The following is a 21,165-nucleotide window of genomic DNA, read 5'->3' as shown; positions in this document are numbered from 1 at the left end:
ATGATTTACATGCAATATATACAAAATATCTACCTGACTATATTATCAAGGATTATATTTTTTTTCAAAAACTTAATAGAAATGTTCTGCAGCCTTGAGTTGCCAACGAGTATGTTACAGTATAAAAAAATAATTTTTTTCTGAAAATCATCATGAGTTCTCAGCAGATCTATGAAAGTCAGTTTTAAGGTTGCTGTGGTAAGAGGGTACACTTTTATCCAGAAACATTTTGTGGTATGACAGTTCAGTGAACAGCTTAGTGTTCTGCCAGCCATTTGGGAAGTTTCTTTTGCAGTGGAATACAGAAGGTCTTGAAAAGCAAAAGAAATATTAACTCAGTGGAAAGCTAGCAAATATGCATCTGTAATGCTTGCTTGAACTATTTACTTGCACTGGGTTAATGAAGTCAAACACTAAAAGTTTTCTTGTGCTGTGTGGAAATCAAAGAATGCTGATGGGAAAAAAAACAAAAAAAGAACAAAACAAAACAAAAACCAGGAACCAAAAGCTAGATCTGTCTGAAGACAGTGTGAAAGCGTTCTGTGCTCTAAACTCAGAAAAAGTTATTTGTGATACCAGTCACATCTCACAGCAGCCATTTTGGGGGATACACCTTTCATGGGGGCACTGGCACTGTGCCAGAGTCAATCCATGACAGCAGTTTGATCCCAAACTGCTGCTAAGGAATCAGGGCCTACTGGCCTGGTTACAAAGAGAATGAACCAAAAGCACTGTTTTTAGACTAAGTCTTCAAACCTTGAACAGATTTTCTCAGAAAGAAACAATTATGTCTCTCATTTCAGATTTCTAATGAAAATTAAAAGAATGCATAATAATTAGGATTGCTCTAATGAATCTCTGCAAGGAACTCAACATAAAAATATGTGATGGTTACCACATTAAAATTTGTAATTAAAATTTCATAATAAAATTAGCTTCATAATTATACTAAGATATTCCTTTGCTCTGAACACATTAAAATATGCAACAGCATGGTAAAGAAGCAGCAGAAAAAAATTCTGTGATATTACAAAAGTGGGTTATTTGATTGACAGAGCACTTTAACATAATTTTATGTGATATGCTTTCTATGACAAGAACCAATATTGGTTACAAACCTAATTCTGGCGTACACAATTTTGCAGGTTTTGCCAAAAATTATGTCAGAAGTTACATTTATTCAAGCAGGACCTGCATACTGTATGTGATTAATGTTCCTATCTTGGCAGGAGAGCCCAAAATTTATGATTTATTCTCTCTGCCACAGGTTAGGGAGACAGGAGGCTGATATACTAGATACGGCTGCTATTGTAAATTTATTTGGCATTTCACTTTTCAGTCACACTGGTGGTTATTTTCATACATCTTCAATCCATCATTTCCTGCTAAATCCAATTAGTTTGATTGGCAGATTTAGCTTCCCAGCGGGTCTTTGTCAATATTGTGTAGCAGTAAATACCTTGAGACACTTTTTCAAAACTTTCCTCGGTTATTTGTTTTTCCTCACCCAGATAACTATTGATTAGCTGGGTTTGTGCAGCTCCCACCCATCCACAGAGGCTGAAGAACATGGTGATCAAAAGCAAGTATGTACTAACAAAACCTGCACTCTGTTTTGAAGAGGCAGGAAGAAATCCTGCCAGGGCTGGGGTGTCCTGGGGCTCAGCAGCCCCTGTTTGGGACCAGCTTTGGCACAGGGGTTCCATGGGCAGGGGCCTGGTGCTGAGGAAAGCTGTGGGGCAGGGAGGTACAGCAGGTGTTAAATTTCTTAAAGGTACTATTTTTAATTATTTGTCCTCATAAACTAATTAAGGGATTTACATACAAATGATCAGAAAATTTATTCTGCGCTCAGCAACACACATGCTGTCTTTTCATACATAACAATGAAGCTAAATCCTTGATTCAGTCTTAATTAGAAAGCTATAGTGAGTTCTTCTGCAGTGTTTTCTTTTCTGGATGTACAGTGGGAAGAAGGAGGTATAATAATGAGTGCTGAAGTACTGTGAAAGATGACCAACTTATAGAAAAGGTCAATTAAGTGAGTTGAAGAAAAGATTAAATAGGAAGAGAAAGGAGCTTACATTTATTGAAAAAAGGGAAGCCAGGAGCTGGTCTAAGATGGATTTCACCAGAACAAAATATTTGTATTTACATGCTGCATAGTTCAATGGCCAGGGGGATCAGTCAATATTTTTCTCTCCTGAACTGGTAAAATATTGTGTTCATAGATCAACTATTCAACAGAGACACGTTTTATATTTTAGAAAGGCTAGCTAGCAGAATAGATTAATAAATTACTGTTTCCTTAAAGACTGAACTCCAGATTTTCATTAAAGCACAAGAAAAAACTGTTAGAGACCCTCAACTAGATAGACAAAGTACAATAGCACATCTACAAGGTGAAATTTTATTAGCCCTTGCTCCTGCTATAACTCAGCCTCTCATTTTTTTCAGTGACAGTATTGTATATATTATAATAACAATAATAACAATTTGTTAATTTTTGCAAGGAGTCAGGCTATGCTATGTTCTATCTGGATAAAGTATATAGAAAAATACTGGTTTATTAATTTATTTCAAAAATGTTTTCTTCATCTTGTCTAATTAGTGACTGTACAGGTAAAAAATATATGAGATATTGTAAAAAATTTAATTGGAATAGTGTCATTTTTAGAGTGCTTTTTGATATGAGTTCTACTCCGTACACTCTCAGATGGAGTGGATTTTGAATTTTCCCTGGTGTTGTTTATGTTTAATCTAAACACTAACACCAACATCACCACCCTCTCCTATTACTGGGCACATAAATACATTTTCTAAACTTGGGACAGTTTTATACAGACACAGCAACACCTATAATGGAGAAATATCCATTTGGAAATATCCAAATAATGGAGAAACCACTTCTTAGTTACAAGGGAAAGTTATCAATAATTTGTGGAGATAAATTTATTTGATACAAAGTCAATGACACCTACAGTGCACTGAAGGTTGTACTAAAAAGAAATATTTCATTTGGAACCTGATCACTAATGAAATTCTTTAAGCAGCAGCTATTGGTGTGATCGTAGTTAATCTTTTGATTGATAAAGGCAAAAAATTACTGCTTATGAAAAAAGCATTCTAGTGATGCAAAATAAGAAAGCAATGTCAGTGTAGAGGAGGGCTAGAAAATGAAATGAAATTATCTGGAATATCTGGCACACTAGAATAATAGCGTAAAATCAAGGTTGGACACTGGATTATTAATGACCAGACATTCTTTTTTAGTTTGCTAGTTGGTTATGACTTAACTTGAGGATACAATTGATTTTTTAGCCCAGCATGCCCATTGAGAGCTGTCATGCTGCCATTTAGAAGAACAAACATAATCTAAGTACTTATCAAAGACATATGGCAAAGCTGATGCTATCATTTAATGTACTTTCTTTGGCAAAGTAAACTCAAAAAAGGTCTCCTGTGTCAAATCAGATTCAGGGAGACAGATCCAAAGAGGAGGTGTTGGCATCATGTCTAGACTGGGAAACCTGACAGCACTTTCTAAGCCTCTTTCTTGAGGACAGGAGGTCACCTTGCATATCCTTCAAACCAGCCTGGAGCCAAGGTTAACTTTTGTAGCTTGTGAAATTTGAGAAGCAGAACATCTTGCTTCAAAGCTGGGGCTGCAGGAAAGTGGCTCACCCATTTTTTGCTTGGCTTGGAACTCAGGCAGAAGAGGTTCATGTCTGAATCTGAGCTGAGCCTGCTCATGTACTATTGGTCCCCAAACTTACAAGATAAGCTTCACTCCTCACGATAGGAGTGTACAAGATTTTGGGATAGATTAATGACAAGTGACAAGTACTCTTATTAGCAGATGACTGTTCTTTTGTGCATGTAAATATGGATATTCACACTGAGAGCAGCCATATGTATAATTTATTTCTGTGCTTCTGTGATGGATCACATTTTAATCTCTGGTGTCTCTTTAGAGCAGGAGTGAATGTGATTTCCAGGCTTATACAGACAGAATTATTTTTGTGTGCCCCTTTTAATTCATACCCTCCCCTACCCCAAATCTTATCTATCCTTCTTCCTATATTTAAAGGCACAAGGCTGTACAGATGAAAAATATAATTTTTAAAACTCGACATAAGGATAAAGTCTTTTTATCAATAATGCTAATTTAAATTAGTTTTGTGAACATATGTATTTGGGTATTTGCTTACATGGCCTGTACCTCAGTAAGAATAGTTGTATGTATGGGCACGTCTTCACAGTGTAAATTTTACGTACAAAGAACAATAAATGATTCGGCTACTCTGTCTCCCCAATATTTTCCTAATTGTGGTATTTTTTTTCTGTGTATATTTACTGCTCTCAGCTGTTCTAACTTATTCTTGAAAATGTAAAAAAAAATATTTCTGAATTGAAGAGTCTAAAGAAAGAAAAACGCATTCTGAATTGAGTGGACAGGTTTTGTTTCTTTTTTTTTTTTTTTTTTCTCTCTTATGGTTGCTTAGATGCTTAAATCAAAAATTTGTTGGTTTTCCTGTTGAAGTCTGGTATACAGCCTGAAAATTGCAATAAAGCCTGGATGACTTATTGGAGTGGGTCCGGGGGGGGAGTGCAAAAAATTATCATAGGGCTGGAATATCTCTCCTGTGGAGACAGCCTAGAGGGCTAGGGTTGTTCAGCCTGTAGAAGAGAAGGGTCTGGGTGGAGTTTAGAGTCCATTCCAGCATCCAAAGAGGGCTACAAGAGAGAGAGAGGGACATTTTACAAGGGAAGGTGGCGATAGGACAAGAGGGAATAACTTAAAACCAGAATAGAATATTTTTAATTGAATTTTAGGAAGAAATTCTTGACTGTGAGGGTGGTGAAACACTGGAACTGGAACCCACCAGAGAAGTGGTGGGTGCCCCATCTCTGGGTTTCAGGATGGGGTTTTGAGCTTGGTCAGGGTTTTGAGCAACCTGATCTAGTGAAAGTTGTCCCTGACCACGGCAGAAGGGTTGGAACTAGAGGGTCTTTCAAGTTCCTGTCAACCCAAACCATTCTTTGATTTGTGATTCTATGCTATTCCAGGGATGAATCAGACCTTTTCAAGTAGTTCTGTATCTGTAAGACAATAAAGAGAAAATATTATCTTTTACTCCACTGACACCATTCCTGGCTCCTTGAGAAAAAGATTTGTGTTCCCCGTGAGCTCCCTGAAGAAAAGAAAGCCTCACAGGACTTGTGGAGTATTCCAGAGAGTGCTCCACCCACGGTTTTGAAACAAAGTCCCACTGGATGGAAGTTGAAGTTCCCAACAGTTGGAACAGGAGAGCAGCAGACTGCACAGCACGCAGGTAAAACCAGTCTACATTTAAAAGTCTTTGCTATGACATCTGCTGATGCCCTTGGCAGCCAAGGAAAATGGTGAAAAGAGGCAACTATTTTCAAATGGAATTTCCAAAGGCATCTTTTGCAATTCCTGAAGTCTAATTTTAGTTTGGGGGTTGATGTTCATTTTCCTTGTAGTAAGGAGAATAAGAAATAATTTTGTTTTGGAAAAGTAAGTTCCTTTAGGTGGAGTGATGATTTGATAATGCAAAAAAGAAAATAGTTAGTATATATTAAAAATGTTATAGGAAATCTCATAGTAGCCCCATCACAGTTAAAGATTAAGAACTCACTCAGACTTCTGTAAGCTTAAACCTCATTTATGACTGGCAGACATTATTATTACTGCTTTTCTTGAAAGAGTAATTTCCACTTCAATTCTTTGTTGCTAGATGTGTGGTTAGAGAGAAATCATCATTATTACTATTATAATTATTTCTTAAAATTGAGACAATTCAGACAGTGCTGTTGATCTGCAGAACTTTAATCTAAGTGTTAATTTACTTTTTGATCTTTCTCATCTCCCAATCATTTAATGATGTATCTCTCCTAGAAAGAATAAGTACCTAAAAATATCAAATGTGAATTTTATGAAAGGTCAATGAGATGTATTGCAAAGGAGCAATTTGAAAGAGAAAATGGAAGGTATCCTTTGAAAAATTAGAAATTTTACAAAAATTTATTTGGGTCCATCACATTTACAGGCTTATCAAAGAAGAAGTGGACTCCAAGTCTGTCTTTTAGACATTTTTGAGGCACTATCCTTCTTAATATCTTTACTAGTTGTGATGTTGTTCAGTGTGGTCACAACATCAGACTACCACATTCAGATTACTTATTCTCACAACCACAAACTAAATCCAGTATTCTTTGTCTTCCAGCAGAAAAAGAAACTTTTACTTCATCTGGTGGGCCAAAACAACCAGCAGAAGAAACTGTTTTGGGTTTCTTCTAAAGTTTATGATCTGCCTGATTTAGTTTCTATAATATAAAAAAGGAGTGTAACTTTGAATGTAAACCCAAGAAACAGAAAATTTTGAGAATACTAGAGAAATAACACTCAGATAAAAAGATTTTCCAAGTAAACAGTAAAGCTGTGATTTATATTTGCACACAGAAACTGCCCTAAACAATTACATAAGAAAGAAGAAAAAAAAAAAAAAAAAAGAAACTTACAAAATCCTTATTTTGAGACTGAAACCTAAATTGCACAACAACTGTAAGAGAAGTGCTTTCCAAATAGATGGCAATGTACAAATTTAATATTCCCTGTGGCCCAAAAAACTATTCACAAGAAACTGAGATGTCCCTTTTCAATAATCAAAGAACATCTACAAAACATCAAGAGCACTGGGGTTTTTCAAAGAGAAGTAAATGTAAAAGAGTCTTGAGAAGGAGATGAGTTCTAAGGAAAAGCAGGCCCACATTGTGTAGAAGTCAAAGTATCTAGTAAAGTTTGCTAGAAAAAAATGGATTTATTATCTCTGAAGAAACAGATTTAGGGGTAAAGAACATTTTCTCAGCCTCCAATTGTTAACATAGACAACTCTACATTTATGTACATAACTCTACATGGAATTCACTGCAAATTACCTGAATATTTTTTTAAATGTTTTGAGATTGTGGGTAATCCTTTCAAAAGAAACTCCTAGTAACTGACTGTGAGATGCAATTGTGCTATTTACTTATATAACCTGAATGCTGTAAAATGTTGCATTTTTGGATTTTTGGTGGGAAGAGCATAAATGAAGAAGACATTGTGCATTAGCAGTGGGGATTTTTGCATTTAAAGTAGGTGAAGAGCCCAGAAATATCCAGAGGAAAAAGAGGTTGTCATTGGGAAAATTCCAGAAGCGAACTGAAAGAGAATTCCCTTTGTGAGTGAGCCATCTGGCAGGTCGTGCTGAGTTATGCCAAAAAGCTGAAGCAATCAGAGCACAGCAGGGGGAAACCTTATAAGCATGGGAGTGAAATGCAGCTTTATGTTCATAGCAGTTGACTAACACAATCCAGTGAGGGAGCTGGATTCCTACACCACTGCTCTGGAGATGGACTTTGCAGGCCACTGCCAGGGAATGGAAAGGCATCTGTGGTCTCTGTTTCTTTTAGAAAATGACTCTAAGAGTAACATAATGGCTCAAATCTAAGATTATCCACTGTTTTTCCAAAGAGTAATCAATTTCTCAACAACCAGGCTGGCTGGCTGGCTGTTAACACAAGGTGGGCACAGTATCTGAGCTGTGAATCCCTGCTGCTTCCTCATGGAGGTCCTTTGACTGGTGGTAAGGTCTGGAGGATCCATGTGATGGGGTAAAAAATGAAACAGGATTGGTCTGCACAAGTAAGGCAAGGCAATATGCATAATTTTTTCTGTGTATGTGTACATTCCGGCTATTTTTACCTTTGGTACATGAAAAATGAGAACAATCTAGACCTGAGGACAACGTACATTTGTATTTTCTAATGTATTTTCCAAGGAAAGATCCTGAAACTATCTCCCTGTTAGCTTTGGAGCTGGATGCATCAGCCACTTCCTACCAGGTGTAAGTCTCTGTTATTTAAAATTTAGAAGCTTTGTGAGAATATGTGCCCAGGTAGAGGAGAGAGCACATTTAGTATCAATAGTGACAAATTAAAAAAACAACAGTATGGGCTACTAAGCAGGTTTTAAACACAGAATCCTTGGGAAATCAGTCACACAAAAATGTGATGCTCACAGAACTGCTCTTTTCACTGAAGGAAATGCTCAAAAGAAAGACACAAAAAAGGAGATTGCAAATAGGACAAATCAGAAGAAATTCTGCATTCAAAAATAAGAGGAGAGTAGAAATAGTTAATATTTTGATAGTCTTCCCCTGCTCAAGCGTGCATGATTACAACAAAGACTGGAGAGTAAGTGAAATGTGTAGCTCATGGCTCCATCTAATACAGAGTTATGCTAGATTACAGCATGAAATAAAAGTATTCATGCCCTAATGATGATGTTAGAAGATGCCAGGAATATCTGCAGTAATTAAAACCCTGAAATTTATTTGAAAATCAAACACGAGTCTTTTGAAATTACATGATTGGGAAGGGCAGTTCCACTGCAGTGACCATATCAGCAGAGATGCTGGAACTTACTGCCTTCTGCTCTGCTTGGAACTATATTTAGTCTTGAGTGTGCTAGTCTTTGATCTGGAATTTCTTATTTTCCTGCCATTTTTCATAACATGTTTTGAAGTCTGGCTAGTTTTCTGGTCCTCAGAAAAAAGTAAAGAAAGAACAGGAAAACAGACAACAATCTCAGCAAGGGGGGGAAAAAAAAGGGAAACTGTATGATCATTTTTCAAACTTAAGAGCAATTAAGATATTCATGCATTATGGTAAATAAAATGAAAGTTCCAGTAACAAAAATTAGTTAAAAAGCAAGAAAAGTGAGTCTTTATAAAAAGATTTCACTGGATCATTTGCATACTGTAAATACACAGTGCATATGAATCTGATGAGACAGTTAAATGGATTTAAAAATGCTCTAGGGCTTCAGTAAATGAAATATAATTTTAAAATCCATTTTAACTGATTTTAGACATATAAGTGAGCTTTTATGTAACTAAAGTTAAGATACCATCATTCATTCAATTTCTGAATTATGGTTTTATTTGGTCTAGAGATAGAAACTTTAAAAGAGAGATCACAGGTCAAGTAGAAAAATGAAATAGGAGCTATAAACATTAGTCATAAGTAGGATCAGCCATCCCTCTTTCTTTAATTTTTTGTCTGTCTTTATGTACTATACATCTCAGTCTTCCCTGCTGCTCAGATTGAAGAGCTGGAAGGTCCTATTTACTGTTAATGTGTTCCTGTGATGCACAGGCCAGTGCTGCTGACCAAAGGATTTATCTACTAACAGAGATCAGAAACCTGACACACAGAAAATAAACAATAGCTTTTAGTTGAAAAATTGATTTTTTTCTTAGTCCCTGAAACAACATAGGGCCCATTCTGTCTGTATTTACTCTATAAAGATCTGGAGACCCTAATTCCTTAGATAGTGTCACCTGATTATAGCTTCATTGTTGCTCAGTAGATAACATTTTCACAGGCTCAGATATGGGATTTCACAGGGCTTTTTACTTATAAAATTACCTGTTCTGCAGTTACTGGATTGTAATCTTTCCACACAGTTTAGAAGCGAGGTCTTTGGCGTCACATTGCACTGTTTAAATAAGTTTAGCTGTTCCAGGTTTTGCTCATTAAGAGACCCCTGTCCACATGTTCACTAGTTTCTGTTTAGTAAATCACCCTCAGGACATCATGAAAGCTGGTCACAAGACTGATTGCATAAAATGGTATAGACACAGCTGTAGAAATAATTTGTATATGTTTACATGTACCATGCTTATGTGAGGGATGTTTCAATGTGTTGTTAAGCTCTGTTTTGGTTGGTGGATGTTTTTTTTTTTTTCACTTGGAAGTTTCTAGGATGAAAAATGGGGAGAGTTGCTCATATAATATAGTCTAATCTGATCTTCTCTACTGTTCTTTAAGGATGATGGTGTTCTGGAAACTCATGTCTAAAGGAAATGAGTCTGCTGTACTGTTTAAATGCAACCAGGTTATTTCACTAAGTGTTCTAATGTTTAAACTTATTATTATTCATTATTTATTATTCATTATTATCACCAATAATTTTCATTCCTTTTGCACTATCCTCTAGGAGCCCCCACTCAGAATTTCTCCAGTTTGTGAGCTCTGTACAAACACAAAATGCAAATACAGAACAAGTCCCAGAGAGTTCACAGCTAGAGTCAGAAATGAGGTAAAGCAGGAGGATGTATAAGCAGGTTCCATTAGAGGGATTTCATGTGATAGTAACTTTAACACAACTAATCCAGGACTTCAATAAAATGCATATGCCTTCTTTCTCTCTCTCCTGTTATTTGCTTGGCTTTTGATGGCAATCTTTTTTTAATTTTTTCTAGTTTTTAATCCATTGTCCCTTGCTACATACCCTCAGCAGTTTTTATTTAAAAAAAAAATCCCAATATGCAGAATGTTTCTGCATAAATTTTTCATGTTCTCTGCACAACTGCTTGATTTTTCTAAGGCAGAGCTTATGTAAGTCATACATACAGAAAAGGTGATATATTCCGTGAGTTTTGTGATCAAGTCTCTCCAGTTTGAATTGTAGTCCAATTAGTATGAGCACAAGAAAACCTGTGACATATAGAATAGGTTCTCTTTCCTAGTGTAACTTATAAAAAAAACCAGTCAAAATGGCACTAACATGTGAACAGCACTCTAAGTGACAACCCTTGATCCCTACTCTTTATTATTTGATTTAGATGCTTGTTGATTTCTGTAGAATTAACGGGAAAGGAATATGGTTTATTCACAATGTCTTGGTGATTGCAATTCAACTCAGTATTTAAAAAAAAAGCCAACTCATCCATTTCATTAGTAATACTCACCCATGCCCAGTAGATAATGAATTTACTAACCAATAAAACTCTTTTTGTAAATGCTCTTTCAGCCTGTCTCCCTTCTTAGCTCTTTCTTGCATTTGCTCATTTTCCTTGCTTTCATTTTCTGCTCTTACTTTCACTGCCATTGACAGCATTCAAAATGTGCTACTTGAGGGTCCTACTATTCAGGCTCATTTCCACAATCATTATCAACCAAATGTCTTTCTCCCTCTCCTTTTTTCTTTTTTTTTTTTTTTCCCCTTCCCTAAACTGCTCCTTCTGATCGGTTCCTGGTCTCCATTCAGTAGCCTGCGTTGAAAAATGGAAAAAGAGCCCAGCTAATGTTATTGTAAATTGGAACTTAACCCACTGAAGTGTGCACACACTACCACTGCATCCATAATACCCTCCCCATGATGGCTCAAGGACCACCATGTCCCCTCACTGTGGTTCAGTTCCAAGCAGACACATCCCTGTGTTGAAAGTCAGCAAAAGCCTCTCAGAAAACAATGAAGATTGCATTGAGATAATATTGCCTTTGATACTTACCTGCCCATCAAACCTCAAGTCACACAGCTGCTCATTGGGATGCACATACAGCTCCAGGGGTTCCCTTCCCTCAGCTCACATCTTCCTGCAGCACTGCCTTGTGTCAGCCCTTCCTGGCATTGGTAACAAGTTTCACCCAGCACAGAGCTGGGATTTCAGTTCTTCCCTGCTCTACGGTAGCCAGTTGTGCCATTAGATCATTAGATCCCATATGATCTCAGCTTTCCAGTATATAGAATTTCTGGAAACAGCATAATGTTATGTGAGTGGGAAATTCACTGCTTTTGATCCTTGCTGGGTTACAGTAGGTGGTTTAGAGGACTCTCTGTGTGTTATTAAGAAGCAGCACTGCAGCTGGTCTCCACACCCAGAAGAAGAAAAAGCATATTTTATCCCTTCCACACATTCACCTTCAGTTCACAGAACTGAAAATAGAATGGACTAATCAGCAATGAAGAGTTTGCTAAGAGAAGCAGTTACCCAGAAAAGTATGTCTATGTATGCACTATCTTCCATGCAGTAAAAACAGAAATTATAAAAATAAGCAAAATAATATTAATAATTGGTTTTTTTTAAAAAATAATTCCTCGATTGCCAGTTTCTTAGTTTCTTCTTTACAAACTTTACAGAGAAAGGAAAGAAGGAAAGAAGGAAAGAAGGAAAGAAGGAAGGAGACAGTAAAAAGAATCAAGATTGCAATACATTTGGTCAGTCAGCCAACCAACCAATGTAATATATTTTGGCAGATAACAAAAGTTTCTTTTAAGAAATTTTAACAATATTAAGAGAGAAATTTAAGACACTTCCAGAGCCTCCAGTCATCTGAAGTACACAAGCTAGTTTATCTGTAGTCACTGTTGTCTAATTTCTTTCAGTTCATTGATGTAAACATGAATAAGAACAGTGGCATTCATAAAAGCTGTTATTAAAATTAGTTTTATTGAGTGTGCTTAAGTGAAATAATGTATATGCTAGGCATCATACTGTCAGGAAACATGGGGTATAATCTAATCTTTCTAAAGACTGTCAGTAGAGCCAAACAAATTCTCTGAGTAGCTCAAAGAGATTCAGTACACTTAAGTTAGAAATCCTTTTCTTGTCCCTGAACCAGGTTGAACTTGTTTTGGATGTTTTTTTCACCCTTTACTATTCAATAATTTGCTTCCTTCATCCTTCCACAATATTACGCCATTCCTGTGAAAAAGTGTAGGGCAAACAACTAAAGGCACCTTCCATATCTTGCAGGAGCCAAAGTTGAAAGTCATTTGCAAATTTTGCTCTGAGCCTCAGGGACAGAGCTGGTGATTGCCAAAGGCTCTCATAAAATCCAAAATCTACTTTGAGAGCAAGTGAGTGGTTCTGCCATGCCAAAAGGCAGGACATAAGTAATTGCGTGGTCCAGCTGTTTTCTCCTTTCATCCTTCCTGTGGGGACAGAGGGAGAAAAAGTGAAAATGAATAAATAAAAAAAAAACATAGCACAGAGGAATCAGCTTCCTTTTTTTGTTGTTGTTGTTTTTATTCCCCTCCAAAGATGGTATTTTACCACACCCCCTCTGAACAGGAGACATGTAGAAAGATGAGTCCAAACTACTGTGTCCCTTTCTCTCCCTGTTCCCATTCCTCCAGCAGTCTTCCTTCCCCAACTCCAGCCTTGTAAGTGCTGTATTTGGCATCAGAAACAGAATAAGTTTAATTCCCTGAGGCAAGAGGAAAGGCTCAGCAGTACATGCTAACCTTGCCAGCCTGTGTGCTAACACTAGGAAACACAAGCTCACTTATCTCTCTTCCAAGGAAAAGCAACCAAAGGATATGGGGCAGTCCTTTTTGAGGGTTTGTAAGAGCAATTTCCTCTTCTAGAAGTATCTTCTGCCCTACACGGCATTTGGTCTACAAACACCCAAATGAATTGGCTGAAGGTCACTGAAGGAAGAGACAGGGGGACACATTTCCATGGGAATATTCAGGCTGTGTCTTTGAGGTGGTTTTGGTAGTGAGAGACTTAATTTGCTTCACAGAAGCTTCTATGGGGTTGCTTTGGATTGTGCTGAAAACAGTGTTGACATCACAGGGGTTTAGTTACTATTGAGCAGTCCTAGCACAGAGACCAGGCCTTTATTGAGCTGGAGGAAGAAGGAGAAGGGGGGAAGTATTTGGAGTGATAGATTTTGTATTCCCAAGTCAACACCATATCTAATGGAGCCAGGCAATCCTGGGGATGGCTGAGCCCTGCCTGTCCATGGGAAGTGGAAATGAATTTCCTGCTTTTCTTTGCTTGCATGTGTGGCTTTTGCCTGCGAGTCTCCCATGAGCTTCCTCACTTTTACACTTATTCTCTCCCCCTTCCAGCCAGAGGAGAGTGAGCAAGTGGCTGAGTGAGGCTTAGTTATGAGCTGGTTTAAACCTTTCTGGTGCCCAGCATGGGGCCTGAGGGGTTTGAGATAACAGCAGATTTGATTTGAATGCATTAGGTCAAGTTCATAACTGTTCTTGCTGTTTAGCAATTAATTGTGACAGCCTGATCCAAAGCTACCAGGGGTGAAGGAAATGGAAATAACTTTAAACTGTTGTATGTAAATTTGAGTTCAATGTTTTAGGAAGTTCTATAGCAAAAACCCCTTGTTGCTAGCCAGGCTCTCAGCAAGAGAAGTTCATTGTGATGTTAAACCATGACACACTTTTATGACAGGTTTAATGGGACACAAGGCAAAGAAACAAGACCCAAAATGTGAAAGCTTCTGTCTCTGGATATAGAATGCAGAATATCCTGCGCAGAGAAGCTCACTGGCTGAGAGTGTCTAGACAAGCTATGTAATGGATTTCCCACCCTTCAGCATCAAATACCCTGCCCTGTGTTAAAGAATTCAGTGATTTCTTCTTCCTTTATTTCTTATATTAATGTTTACTATTTATTTGAGAATGAAATGCTGTAAATCCCTCTCATCCCTAGTTCCTCTGCTTGCAGTTTATACTGGCAGCTTCAATTTACTGCCTGAGAGCTGGCTCTAAATAGAACATGACAAGGAAAGGTTGGAAATGAGAGTGGGAATTAAAGGCATAGAATTGCCAAAATGCCTACTAAAACATTTACTTTAGTGGCAGCAGCTTTCAAAAAACTCTGAAAGGTGGCATACAGTATCACTGAATTTATATTTTAAAATATTAAAATCTTACAGCAGTTCCAGCCACATACTCTATATACTTATTGCATACTCCGTGTTTCATCTCAGGACTCATTACTGGACTCTGCAGACCGTGGGGTTTGAAGAACATTGTCAGGTAGCTCTTCTTAAGAGGTGATGTTTGGTACCTCTTCATGAGCCACGGGAACATTTGCTGCAAAACAGCTTGGTTTGAAAAGGGGGGATAAAACAACTCTTTCAATTAGTTGCTCGCTAATTTCACTACAGTATTACACACACATACACACACTCCCAACCTAAGCAGTGCCATCCCCATCATGACTAACTCTTCAAGCACCTGTGTGTAGAAATATTTTATCTATGTCTGGTTTATAGTGCATTTCTAGCCTGGAATAATTTCCTGTATCGAAACACGTGATACTTGATAAGGATTGCTATCCAAAGTGCATTCAGACGTACTGTATTTTGGCATTTAGCCTTCCAGGCAATTACAAAAAGCAGGTGGATTGGACTATTAGCCAGGGCCCAAATTCATTATCTGTCAGGTCTTAGGAGGATTGCATGTTGTGTACCAAATATTGCTTAAGATTCAAGATATTTGAGATTTTTCCATGTCTATGAACCATAGAGTAATATTTCCTCCTGATTAAGGTTTTCATCTCCAGTATTAAACTAAAATTTTCATGAGAGTTTCCATAAAACTTTGTTCATTTTTATGTAATACACTTAGAAGTGAATTAGTTCTTATCCAAGCTATGTCACAGTAGAGATTATTGAAAAAATGAGAAGCAACACAAATAGCCTAAGTACTCACATCTCTACTGCATTTTGCTGGAATACATCTATGGAGGCAATCTGAGATACTTTATTAATAAATGGAAGCATACACTACGGAAAGGAAATGACAGTACTGTATGCAGTCATGCTTGGCTTTTGATATGACAGGTTTTAGTAACACTAGTTTAAGTAGAATAGTAACATTAAATCATCATAAACAGTACTTATTACACTATTTTTCATCTTCCTTAATAATTTACAAGATAAAGAAAAAAAAATTTTTTTTTTTAATTTGCTAAAGATAGGAGACTGTTTAAATGCATATTGGGATATATCAGATTATAAGCTTCTGAGTTAACATGATATATCCCCCTTGGCACCATTGCTGGTCTCTGATGGCGGTGATTGAAAGCATAAAAGGGGTGTGTGAGATGCTGTGTGATGAGGAAATTGTACTTATAAAGGTGATGCCTGGAGCAAAACATTCAAAGCCCCAGTCTCAGTTACCATCTTCTACAGGACAGAACACCTTTAACACTAACTGAAGTCTAAAGTGTCACTCACATTAATTATGGTGTTTGCAACATGATATATCAATTTGTGTTACCACCCATCTCTCAGCACGACTTACTGAACAAGACTTTTCTGGTGAAGAAAGGTCATTGTTTTTCTTCATTTCAGGGTTTGTAATCTCCTGCATTTTATAATGCCAAAATAATTGCTCCCACTAGGATATTGCCCAGCTGTGCTCAATTTATAATTTGTAATATTTTCCTTTCTGTAAGTCAACTAGTGGTACATTTTTATGGCATTCTCCCAAGTGAATAATGATCCAAAGCAATGTATTTATTTAGAGGATTGGATAAACTGGATCAAAATTCAACCGCAAAATGTACAGAAAATTCATTCTGTTTTCCTAGCGTTTTTAAAAATATATTTCTCTTATTTCTGTTAGTCATAATGCTTACAGTCTCTCTGATTTTCTGTCCCATTGTTCATTAACCAGGGAGGAAAAATGTTTCTTTCTAGCATGTGCTAAGAATTTTAAATATAGAAATGTCAAGATGCTGACTCCCATTGTCTCTAGGTCACGGAGACAGAAAGGTGAAGCTGAAGCAGTTTTTCAGTTTAACAAAACATGACTATGGTACACATCGTGAGAAGGGCACAGGAAAGACTGAGGATTTTTCTGGTCTCAGCTGTTAACTATTTGCATTTTCTATTTTAATTTACTCAGTCCCAGTTTTGACAAATGAATGTGGCTTCACTTGAAGGAGCTTGAGAACCATAGCACAGCTGTTAAATAACAAAGAATTAATAAATTTGACTCCATTCACATTATGGATTGAGGCTAGAGATATCAGTACAAAAAAGCTTCATATAAGGCATAACTGCTGTCACTAAAAATGCAAGTCTTAATCTTAAAAATTAGTAATTGGGAGAGATAAGTGAGTAAGTGCCTGAATTCTGTGATGGGGTTGGCTTAGGAGGAGACTGTCCTGTGGAGGGGTTTTATTTGCCAAGGTGGCACTCCATAGCAAACAGACTGTAATGTCATTTCTCTGCCAATGGGCTTTCATTTACTACAAATGAGTTCACTCTCTGCAGGATAAGATACATACATTTAAATCTTAGAAAGCTTTCTACTCATGCCATGTCTCTGAATTTTCCATCAGATCTCAAAGCCAGGAAACAGCATAATGTTTGTAGAGTTCCAGGCTGTCTTGGCTCTCCAGCTCATATTTACCAGTAATGCAGTCTTTTAGCTTGACTTGGATCCTTCTCCTGCTCTAGCATGTTAAGTCAAACAGATATAAAATTATAAACCATAGTCTCACAGGTGGTATTAGCTGGCATTATGCTTCCTGCCAGATCAATACCCCAGGGATGAGGGGTTCTCCAGCTCTAGCAGTACTAAAAAGCCCCTTTTAAGAGAGCACATCAAAAGGAACACTATTTTAAAACTAGACCAGGCTGCACTGGAAAAAACCCACAACTTTATATTTGAAGTAGACAAATAATGTCATCATCAATAACCAGAGTCTCTCATGAGATGAAAGATGCAGTTTCACTTTCTTTTTGAAAATCACATGAAAGTTAAAATACTACTGCCTCATAAGTGTCAGAAAATGTTAGGAAAGGCGATAATTGTTTCAGGTTTTTTTTTTAAATAAAAGCTAGGATTCTTCCAATATATAGATAATTTAAAGAAAAAAACAGATTTCAAAAGTCTAGAAATATTGTGCAGACCTATCCAATGAATATTCAATGAGTACAGTACTAATTGGCATAAAGCAACTAACACAGTCTTGCCACATCTCTACAACTCCCCTATTCTATGTAGTTAACCCCAGCTGGTATTTGATAGTATTTGGTTAAGACTACTCAGTGACTGGTAGCAGTAGATATGGGAGTGACAGCAATAAAAATCCACTTGTGGTCTTATAGGGAAAACAGTTCTTTGATACTTCCACTGAAAGATTATTAAGATTATTAAGATTAATAATAAGAATATTATTAAACTATACCCTAAATGTACAGAAAATCTGAGGTTTAGACTGATAAAGTTGTGTCTAAATGAAACAGTCATTGTAGAGTTTAAGTTACCTCTTCTATGAAAGCAGTGAGTTCATTGTCACAGATGACAAGTAAGAATAGCTTTTACTCAAAGACTTTTGTGTGGGTTTACTCTCTCCCTTCTCATGTATATATATTATTTAATAAGAAATTGAGATAGATTTAAAATTGTCAAACCCATACAAGGATTCTAGGGACACTCATAACCTAACAATTATTTTGTAGCTGGTCTCATTTATCACTTTTAGTTGTGCAAGCCTGAGCCCTAACCACCCATGGTAGATAATGCTTCCATGCAGCAAAATTCATTAACATTTCTATCTTTGCTACATAAATATACCACTTTTTCCTTCTGAAAAACTTTTTTAGGTTTTATTTATCATACATCATCTGCATTTACTGAATTTTGACAGATCACAAAAATCCCCGGGAGGGATTCAATCCATTTTATTAGCTTTGCATTCTGTGAAGTTTGCTGTCTAGCAGACCTCAGAGGACTGCCTAAGAAATAAAGTAGTTAGGACTGCTTACAGTTTGATAGCAGTAATGTAAAGATGGTGAGAGATTAATCTATCTTAATAACTCCCTGGTTATGATACACTTCTGGGAACAGACAGACCTGCTAAGAGAAGCTGGCAGTGATGGAAAGACCCCACCCTGTTAGTCTGGATGATGAGGTTATTCAGCATGACGTCCATAGGAGGGAGAGCAGGCACGTCCCCTCATTGTCAGAGCAGCTGCTGTGACTTGTGGCTTTATTTGCAGCATTCAGGACACTGTGATTGACTAAAGGCACAATATGGAGTGGCAGAATACCAGCACCAATTACCTCTGTCAGCTAAACTCTCTGACTGTAAGTGGCTCCACAAAGCTCAGTGAGGGAGGGTGCACAGTTAATACCCACTCACAGCTGTAGCAAGGAATTTAGTTAACGTATTCTCAAAGGTACAATGGGAACTTCAAAGTTTTTTAGGAAGTTGTCCCACTGTGTTATGAAGGGCAGAAAAGATGTCCTTGCTTTCTAAACTCCTCAGAGGAGAGTCTAGGTGAAGCTGGATCCAGTCTCAGCTCCAGACTTTGTCAACTGTTAGTGTCCAAAGGATTAAAAATTTGTAATTGAGCCTCTATACAGCTCTGTCCCTCCATTATGGATGACAAACTAACTGTATTTATACAAATATAAATTATTTATTATTATAATAATTAGACTAACAGACCTTAATCAGATCACTTTACTACACAGTATATAAGGTATAGCTACTGGCAGTGCATTATGAGCCAATATTGAAGCAATTATATTAAGACAATTATATCAAAGCTAGAAAAAAAATTAAGTAGAGATTGATGTTACTTACAGATACCAATGACACTGGGCAAGTCTCTTTCACTCAGTCTTAAGGAGTAACCTCGAGGGGCATCCTCACTCAAAGCAGGAATTTCCACATCACTCCACAAAATAGTATGTTAGAAGACCCTGCCATTAAAAAGTGTGGCTGAGCTTTCCTAATATGAAGTGTTTGACTCTCAGATGTCTCCAGACCAGCTGTGTCAGCTCAGCAGCTTTAGATAAATTATTGTCACTTGTTTGCTCCTTTGTTGGATACATTACTAAGTCAATTCCATCGCCACCTCACTATAAGGATGTTTAATTTTGGGATTGATGAGTCAGGCTGGTTTCAGCATTATTCAACACCAAAAGCAGCATGATGCCCCCTTCTCCACCCACCACTGGTAGCTTTGCAATTCAGCTTTGTTTCTTTGTTTGAGTTATTTTACCCCATTCCAGGCAGACCATCCTGCTATACATATTTCATTAATATTCATTTATTGATGCCAGTATCTAAGACCTGCCTAAAATATGGCAGGTATAGAAATGTTTTGTACTGATATTAGCAGAATATCAAAATACTGACACAAATAAAGGATATTTTCACCCTGTAAACAAAATCACCCATTAAAAATAAACATTCATTTTTTCTTGTTCTAACTTTTTAGGTCCTAAGACACATTCATTTCTAGTGGAGCACTCCAGATGCTCTGCTGCCTTGCACTTGCTAGGACCATTTGTATCTCTATGATACAGGTGCAATGTTTGTGTAGAGCAGGTACATTTTGCCCTTCTCATCTGGAAGTACATTAGTCTCTCTTGGCACAGACACTTTCCTGGATAAAATGGTATTCTTATGGCCAAAGGTATGGAAATGAGACTCTAAAGCAGGTTCCACATAGTTCAGGCAATTTCCTTATACATGAATAAAACCAGAGGCCTGACTAGCATTTGACCACATAAAACAATTTTCCTTTTTGTGATGTGACTTTTGAAACAAGATGTACATATTGAGTCAGACCCATTTTAGAAATGAATGCTTGCCATAAAGGAGTATTCTGACTGGCTAGGAAATGCATTTGTGCAAGTTTATCTTTTGTTATGGAAACAGAGGTACTGTCTATGATCCCTTTTGTCTGGAAGGCATAAAGACATTTGGATCCAGTTAAGGAATATTCACTGCTCTAATGATGTAATTGCCTACTTTTACGTAGATTCAAAAAGGAATTAGAAACAGTTGACAGGTATGAACATGCCAACCTAAATAATTTTTGCCAGCAGCCATATGCATGCCTCCAATGCTAAAATATCAGGATTATAAACACAAACTGTTGATACAAACAAGTATTTGTACTTTGTTCAATTAACAACTTCTATTTTTATTTTTCTGTGGAGTTTTTTGGTTGGTTGGTTGGTTTTGAAGTTTTATTAGTGCAGCAATGGGAGGCTTATGGCAGGAGCTATCATGCAGATATAGGAGTGTGCTTCAGCTGATATCTCCAAAGCACCAAGCTTTCTAATATTATTCATAGTATCATGATAATATTGTTAAAAGTTAATTACTACTGTTACTTACCTAATTGAATATACATGTATTTATATATTTATATAGTTGGGAAGGTTAATCATGAATGAGTGACTTTGGTTTTGGCTTTTCATGCGGCTTCCCACTTCTAAGAATGAATTTTTCTAAGATAACTTGTTCTGAAAAGTTAGGCCAGCTTAGTTCCTATTTTTTTTTTGCACCAGCCACAATGCCTTCCTGGAGCAGGCTTTCCCATAAGTTGGATCAAACTAAAACTTATGATTCTGATGCTCAGACCCAGCCAAAACCCCATAAAGTCAATATCACTCATAAACCTTTATGGAATGGCTCTGTTAACTTAGGCAACTCATCTTCACCACAGCAGTCATAATAAAGCACTCTTTCTGAGCCTCTACTCTGATTAAATCACATTTTAACAAATATTAAACTG

The sequence above is a fragment of the Pyrgilauda ruficollis genome, unplaced genomic scaffold (genome assembly GCF_017590135.1).
Source record: "Pyrgilauda ruficollis isolate IOZ18807 unplaced genomic scaffold, ASM1759013v1 scaffold29, whole genome shotgun sequence".
NCBI lineage: Eukaryota > Metazoa > Chordata > Aves > Passeriformes > Passeridae > Pyrgilauda > Pyrgilauda ruficollis.
This window is presented reverse-complemented; position numbering follows the sequence as displayed.